We start from the raw sequence: 8,821 nt of genomic DNA on the forward strand, positions 1-8,821 counted from the left end.
CCTTCAACGCTGTAGAGAGCCGCACAGCACGTATCCCATTCCATGCCCCGCTTCCTCATTACCCTGCTGTGCCCTCACGGGGCGGCAACCAGGACTGATGTTCCATGGAATGAGTCTTTGGTGTGTGAATGGGTGGGGGAACTCAAGCAATCTGAACGCTGGGTCAGCGGCCATGTGTGCCCGTTACCTATCATACCTTTCCATGAATTGAAAGTGGGAGGATGCAGGTGAGGCAAATGGCCTGTGGTCTCTTCACCTGGCCAGAGGCCTGGCCTGGTGGCTGCCCTGGGAGTGTGGGGTACAGGGGAAGGAGGAGGGGCAGCAAGAAGGGGGAGATGGAGACAAGGGTGTCTTTAGACCTAGAGCATCTGTTCCCATGGGATCAAACCCAATGTTAGGTCCCTGGGCACCAGTTTAAGGAAAGAATGGGGGCTCAGGAGCAGTGAGTTCAGGGAAAGAGGAGGAGGCGGCCTGGTGGCTGTGACAACACAGGGGTTGAGAGGAAGCATCTGGTGATGGTCCCCTTGCTAGGCCTGGGGCTGCAGCCTGCAGCCCCCATTGCTCATCTCCTGTAAGGAGAGTCCTGTGGAGGCTGAGGGTGTACTGGAAGGAAGTGGGGAGAGGCAGAAAGGACAGCTCCGGGCAGGGAGAGCTTCATGGACCCCAGAAAAGAGTCTCTTCTCTACCATCCACCCCTGTGTGACTCTGGGCAGCTCACCTGTCCTCTTTGGGCCTCGGTTTCCTCATATGTAAAGTGGGGAGGACAATATCCACTTTAAGGGGATGTTCTGAGGATGATTAAAGACTAAAGGAAGAATTTTGTTTAAGTAGCTTCTAGCTGTGTGCGGGGCAGGGGTGGGGAGCAGGGCGGGGAGACAGGTGTGCAGAGGCTGCACGGGTGTCAGAACCTGGGTGACCCTGGGCGAGTTGCTTGTCCCCACTGGACCTCAGAGGCCTCATCTGTGATGGGACAGTCTGGACTGGGGTCCCAAAGGGCAAATAGACCTTGTCATCATCTAACACCGAAGCCCCCCCGGATGGAGGGCAGAGAACAAGCATCTCTTGAGCGGCTGTCATCAGCACTGCTCTAGACCTTCCCGAGCATTGTCACATTTAATCCTCACAAGAGCTCTATGACGCCGCACTTGTTACCAACGGGGAAACTGAGGCACGTGGCGTGGCCCGCGTGGCCAACAACAGCTCTCCGCAAGGGGAGACTTGCTCTGAAGTTTGATGGGAAATGACAGTAGAAACCTTCGTCCATTTGTACATTTTGCCAAAGCTCCCTGCCCGTTCTCCATTCTCCCATTTGACCCTCATAACAACTCGCTGAGTTTCACAGGTAAGAAACCTGGAGGAAAAAAAAGAAAAAAAGAAACCTGGAGAGAGGAACACCCTTTCCTGGGGTCACTGAGGGAGTAAGCAAGTATCTGAGCCATGATTTGAACCTGCTCCTAGTTTCTGGGGAAAGGTCATCCCAGGCCAGCAGAGCACCCACTAAATCTGGCAGCCCATCCAGGCCTCCCTGGTCCCACAAGGGCCCGGAGAGCTTGTGCAGAGGGCTGAGAGGGCTGGAGGGGAAGGGGACTTGGGCCAGGCAGGTGGAACAGCTGGGGAGGGGAAGGGAAAGTCCACCTCAAAATGACAGAGCCAAAAGAGAAAAACAAATACCGTATGCTAACACATATATATGGAATCAAAAAAAAAAAAAAAAGGGTTCTGAAGAACCTAGGGGCAGGACAGGAATAAAGTAGAGAATGGACTTGAGGACACGGGGAGGGGGAAGGGTAAGCTGGGATGAAGTGAGAGAGTGACATGGACATATATACACTACCGAATGTAAAATAGATAGCTAGTGGGAAGCAGCCACATAGCACAGGGAGATCAGCTGGGTGCTTTGTGACCACCTAGAGGGGGGGGATAGGGAGGGTGGGAGGGAGATGCAAGAGGGAGGGGATACGGGGATATATGTGTGCATACAGCTGATTCACTTTGTTATACAGCAGAAACTGACACACCATTGTAAAGCAATAATACTCCAATAAAGATATTTTAAAAAATAAATTAAAATTTAAAAACAAAACAAAACAAAACAAAATGCCAGAGCCACAAGGTCCAGAGGTTATTAGCCCAGAGAGCTCCTTAAAGTCAGATAAGCCCATTCTACAGATGGGGCAAACTGAGACAGCTCAGCTGCTTAGATTAGAAATCACACCAGGACACAGCTGGCCTGCCTCAGAGCTCTAAAATCCCAGCAACCCTGAGGGGTGAGGACTGGAGGTGGGGAAAGGGGAACTGGGGGTCCAGAGGACCCATCCTAGCAAGCTGGGCCCTGGGGACAGAGGACTGTAGGGGTCTCTCCCACCCTCCGCTCCCACCCTCGCCCACCCCCCAGCACTCAGTAGTCACCAGGGTGGAATATTTTAGCACCTATAGAAAAACCGCCACAGACGGCCGTGGCAGCTGTTGCTAAGGAGACGCTCCCAAAATAGCCCCCCTCCGCCAACCTTTCCCGCTGCTGCTCCTGCTGTGGGGAGGGGAAGAGGCCAGGCAGAGAGGGGGTGGCACACGAGCCCTGGCCTCAGGTTCACCCACCCACCCTTGCCCCTGGTGCCCACACTGGCCAAAGACCCAGGCAAGCTAGGGACCTGGGCAGCCACAGGTCTGCAGAGGGGGCAAGAGTGAGCTGAAGCATGTCTGTGGCCGAGGCCACAGTCCTTAACTAGGGGAAGGTCACCCAGATGAGGGGAGATGGGAGAGAAGAGAGTTCCTGCACCCAGGACCCCCAGCACACTCCCACACACGCACAATCACAGACCTCACCGTTTTACACACCCACTTGTGCACACCACAAGTACAAACTCACAAATGTCCACCTAAATATGCATATACAGCATCAAAGACACAAATAGATGCATGGGTAAACACATATGCCACAAATACACAACATACACCTGCAAGCACATACCACACAGCCAGAAATACACACACTTACATACACACACTCAAATATACATCCCAAGTACACACACACATACCCCAACATATGCATGCCGGGCACATGTGTACACACACACACACACACACACATACACAGGCACCAATGTATATATAGCCTCACAGCACATGAATATATAACTGTCCAAACATGCCCAGCATGTGGCATTCAAAGGGCACTGAGTAGTGTTAGTCCTGGGCTCTGTCCAGGGAACGTGTTCTGGGACCTTCTATGATCCAGCCATAGGGTGGAAAATTAGGAGGATGGGTGGAGGGTGATGTCTCTGTGAACCCCTCTAACCGGGTGGTCTGGGGACCAAAGGGTCCCTGGTGCCTGTGGGAGATCTGCCCTGAGCCCCTTCCTTAAGAAGCAGAAAATGGGGGCAGGGAACTCTCACCTACCGACTGGAAAGCTCCGGGCATGGAGAGTTCGGAGCCCCAGGTTCACTGTGCAGCTGGTTGTCACCGAGGATGCATTTGGCGCTGGGGTTATGCTGAGGGCCACACGGCAGTAGGTTAGCGATGGTGGTGGTCCCTGACTCGTGCAAAGCCCTTTACAGTTTATAAGCCACTTTTACACTCGTTGTTTCACATACTTGGTAACAACTACTCTGAGATATTGGTGGTATCGTCCCCATCCCTGAGACCCAGACAGGAGAGGGGACTTGAAGACCACAGAGCACTAGCAGAGCTGGAGCCAGACCCCAAGGAGATGCCAGCACACAGCCCTATGTGCCTCCCATTTGACTGCGAGACACAAGCTGGGAAGCAGGCTACCAGGGTGCAGAGCTTGGCTTTGCCCCTGATTTGCCCTATGCTACTGCGGAGTAGCCAAGCCCTCCATCTCCCCACCTGGAAAGCCGAGAGTGAATCCCTAGGGGTGTATTCAAACAGCAGTTTATGGCCACAGTCAGGGCTGGGAGTGGAGTTTCCCAGATGCCCTCGGAATGCCAGCGCAAGGACAAAGGGCGCGGAGTCGCTCCCCTCCGCACTTGGCCAGCCGCCGTCTCGCTCCAGCCTCTCTCCGTGGCTCCGGTTCAGTCATCCGGGCTCCGGGTCTTCGGTGGCGCCTCGTCATTCCGGAGACTCGGCTAGCGGCTTGCGGTTGCCTTGGGAACCTCGCCCCGGCCCTTGCGCGAGGTGCGCGATTCTCCGCGCAGGGCGCTGTGCCTGCGCCGGACGCTGGGAGATTGGCCTTTGGAGTCTCAGAAAGATAGCAGTCGCCAGTGGCGAGCTGTCGCCAGGGCATCGCGGCCAGGGTTGGTTTCTTTTTCTTTTTCTTTTAATTGAGGTGTAACTAACAAACAGTAATACACCTTAAGAGTACAGCTCAGTGAGTTTTTACGTATGTCTAAAACTCATGTAATCACCACTCGGACCTAGATACAGAACACTTCCAGCGCCCAAGAAGGCTTCCTCGGACCGAGAGGATACAAATAATTGTCTCTTTTGCGCTTCTTCGGGAATAAACCGGCGAGGGAGTGATTGCCTCCTGAGGACACGGAATTTCCGTGTTTTCTCCCGGCTCTGCTTTGCCTCGTTGGGCCTCAGTGTCCTGTAAAGGGGAGCAAGGGACTGGCATTTGTTGCGTGGTTTACTCCTTGCAAAGCGCTTTAGAAACCTAGCTAACTTTGACCCTGATAGCTAGCCTCTGAAGTCAGTACTTGGTTTACCCTCAAGTTACCAATGAGAACACTATGACTTCGAGAGGTTAAATAAATTGCCCGAATTCGGACAGCTCGTACGTAGTGGAGCTTGAACCTCGAACAAAGGTCTCTCTAACCTTGACGTTCATCCTTCTCCCCTCTCCTTTTATTTTTCCTTTCTTTCTTTTGGCTGCGCAGCACTGGGAGGCCCCGACCTCTGGGACCAGCCTCCGGGAGGCTGGGAGTGGTGTCATACATATCGCAGCGTCTTTGCGCATGTAGTTCCTTCTACTTGGGACTCTACTCTCTTCCCCCAGGCTCTGTCCTTGAGACAAGCTCCTACTCATCCTTCAATGCCCGGCTCTGGCATCCTCTGAAGCCTTCCTAACTGCAGTTTTCCCTCGTGACTCCCCCCAGCCCAGGGTAATTACTCTCTCCTCTGCACCATGTCCAATGCATGCACAGGAACCAGCCTCCCACGGTGCCCCAAGGGCTCCTTAAGTCTGCACCTACAATCAACCTGCAAGGCGCCTGGCACACAGCTGGTCTTCAATAAATGTGCTTGGGACTGAAAGTGGAAGAGAGGTTTTGGAACCTTGGTTTCCCGTCGGGTAAAAATGGGCCGCATACTAGGGCCTGCCGTGTGTGACTCAAAACGTATTGAGCGGGAGTGGGGAGGGGGAAGCTTCCAGAACACCTGAGGCGGAACCACAGGAAGGTTGCCCTCAAACCACCCCCATTCTATTAGGGAATAGACTCGTCCACACCTCTTGGGGCGGGGCGGGGCGGGCGGCGGGACCTCGGGCTCGGGGCTGCCTGGGAAGAGTTCATTCCTTCCACGGGGGGAGCGTCCACTCGCCGTCGAGACCAGAGAAAGCCATAGCGGCCCCCAGGAACCCGAAGGGAGTCCGGGGAGCCCGGGCCAATAGCTCCCACCTCCTTCCAGGGCCCTGCCCGGCCAGAGGCAGCTGATTAAGTGGTGGGGTGTCCTCAGGATCGTGATTTTCACTTTATATCCACACTTTCCTTCCCCACAGAACTTGAGGCAGTTAGCAGGATATTCAAAAGAGCGGTGAAATATAACAAAGGGCTAGGACCAGGTAGGAAAAAAAGACTATACATACATTTTTTTTCTTCCTATAACTGAGCAACTCTCCCGTTCACTCTACCATAAAAATGACTTTTTTTTTTTTTTGCGGGCCTCTCACTGTTGTGGCCTCTCCCATTCTCCGGACGCGCAGGCTCAGCGGCCATGGCTCACGGGCCCAGCCGCTCAGCGGCATGTGGGATCTTCCCGGACCGGGGCACGAACCCGTGTCCCCTGCATCGGCAGGCGGATTCTCAACCACTGCGCCACCAGGGAAGCCCCAAAATGACTTTGAACATACAGTTTGCTTTCTTAATAAGGGAAAAAGAATCCTTGCCCTTTGAGCTGAAGGAAATGTCCCCCTTGGTCTCCCCTCAATTGCATTCCTACAGCAGACAAATTTCGAGTGTCAGGAAGGGGAGGCTGAGTATTGAGGGACTTGCCGGGAACCACCCAGCGTCTGGGAAAGACAGGTCCGACAGTGCAGGTGGCCAGAGTGCCGGCCTGCGCTAGAGCCAGGGGAATAAAATGAATAAGGGATTTTTCCCTGCACTTCGTTGGGAGCTTTGAAAAGTGCTCCACCCTGAAGGTGGAGTAGGTGTGAAAAAGGCAGGGCTGATTACTAAGGACAGAGTGGTAGAACCTTGGGGAGAGGAGGTCTATGTGACCTGTGGGAGCAGGAGACAAGTTTGAGCCTCAGTTTCCTTATCTGCAAAACTGGGGTGATGAGTTTTCTGGACTGAGACATAGGGAGTATCAGTTTCATAGGGAGACTGGGAAGACGAGATGGAAGGAGGACCGAGTAACAAGTCAGCAATACCTCTCTCTTCGTTATCCCCATCAACAGATGGGAAAGCTGAGGCCCAAGGAGGGGACAAGGCAGGCTCAAGGCCACTGTGGCAGGCCCAGGACAAGATCTTGAGTTCTTCCCCCTCCACCACCATGGTGGTCACTCCTCAGACCTCCCCTGGCCTGGGCCAGTTCCGCTGTGGTCCCCCTGGAGAAATAGAGGGAAGAGGAGGATTCTAGCTTTGTTCCATCCCCTGCTGGCAGTTGGGGCTGCTTCTCAAGAGGACAGATGTTTTACCAAATGGCAAATGCACGTGCTTTTCCCTGGCTTGGGGAGGAGGTGGGCGCTGAGAAGGAGATGCCAGCTGGTTGGGCAGAGAGAACTGTAGCCACACCTGAGGGATTTAAATAGCCACCGCCTTCTCTGGGCACTGACTGGAGGGGAGGTATCTGGGCAGGGCTGGGGGTAGCAGGGAACATAGCGGCCCATTCAGAATCTGTCACAGCCCTGGGATGAGTGCCTGGCTCTTCCTCCCAGAAGAACTGTGACCACGCACCACACTTCCCTGGGCCTCGATAGGCTTCTCCTGCAAAGTGAGGATTTGAAGCCTGCTGCTGAGGGTGCCTGTTGAGGCTGAACGGAGAGAACCTGGCTAACGTGACTGACTCATGCCTGGCACCCAGTAGATGCCCAATACTTGATGGCTATCCTGGCCAGGGCAGGAGTCCCCACTGCAGCATCCGTGACAAATGGCACCCACCCCCCCGCTCACCTGCCTCTCATGACAGGGAGCTCATCACCTCCCATGACAACCCACAGTGTAATGTCATGATTTAATTGCATGAACCCTGAAGTCAGACTGTGTGGTGGAATCCAGGCTCCACTATTTAGTGTCTGTGTGACCTTAAGCAAATTACTTAAGCTCTCTGTGCCTCAGTTTCCCCAGGGTAGAATGGGGATAATAACAGTACCTCCCTCTTAGTTTTGCTTAGATCAGTGCTTCTCACACTTTCATCTGCGCACAAATCACTCAGGGATCTTGTTTAACCACAGATTCTGATTCAATTGGTCTGGGGTGGGGCCCGAGATTCCGCATTCCCAGCATGCAATACAGATGCTGCTGGTCCTTGGACCACATTTTGAGTCTCAAAAGACTGCCTTGCCCTGGGAATCATGGTGAGGGGGCCATGGAAGGGTCACAAGCAGAAGAGTGACAGACTTCATCATGGCAAAGCCTCTCTGGCTGTCTGTGATGGGGAGGGGGGCCACAGAAAGGAAGCCAGTAATTTAGGGAGAGATGAAGGTCCTGAGTGGGAGAAGGGGCTACAGGGGTCAAAAGGGCGGCAGTGATAAGGGCCCTTAGCACATGCCATCCACTACTACAGATGCAGAGACCAAGGCCCAGAGAGGGTGTCTGACCTGCTCAGGTCACGCAGCACTGACAGGACTCCTGCCCACAGTTGGTCCTTCACCCTTCACCCCTCCCAACTTGCTGGCCAACAACTCCAGCCCTCTGGAGTCTCTTCTGGCCTGTGCTCCTGTTTAACATCTTGTCACACCAAGAAGAGGGAGACACTAGGGAGGACCCTGGATCTCCCTGGGAGACCTGACCTCTTCCATGCTCACAGTGACCCCGTTTTACAGATGAAAAAACTGAGGCCAAGAGAGAGGAAGTCTCTCAGCACCCAGGCTGGAACCAAGGCCAGCCTGACTCCCAACCAGAGTCTTTGGTTACCACTGTCCAACAGGTCAGGTCAGGGCAAGGCGGCTCTTCAGATTAGCAGGTGAGAGGGTGGGGAACCCAGCTCCAGCTCTTCTCCCCACCCGAGGAGTTCCAACCCCAAGCTGATGATGACAGTAGCAGTGGGTCACCGTTTATGGGGGGCTTCCAACCTGCTGAGCTCATGCCAAGCAGCGGCACGTGGGACCCCACTTCACCCCAGCACGGGTCTTCTTAGCCCTGTGTACAGATGAGGGAACCGAGGCAGAGAGAGGGACCCAGTGTCTTGCCCACGGTCACGTGCGGTAGGACCCCGGATTCCGAGCAGAGGAGGCAGAGTCCCGGACTCCCGGCGGACCCTTCTCCGGGCATGAGGGGCGGGGGCGGCGGACGGGACGTGGCGGGCACCTCGCAGACACAGAGCGGCCCGGGCGGCGGGTGGCGGGCCCAGGTCGCGGGAGGCTGGCCCAGGCCGGAAGCCCCCCAGCCCGCGGAGCCGCCCCGCCCCGGGAGCCGCGGCGCTGGGCTGGGCCGGGAGGCGGGGTCTCGGGATCTCGGGCGGCGGCGCTTCCTGGCTCCCT

Source organism: Kogia breviceps, chromosome 12, assembly GCF_026419965.1.
Source record: "Kogia breviceps isolate mKogBre1 chromosome 12, mKogBre1 haplotype 1, whole genome shotgun sequence".
Classification (NCBI taxonomy): domain Eukaryota; kingdom Metazoa; phylum Chordata; class Mammalia; order Artiodactyla; family Physeteridae; genus Kogia; species Kogia breviceps.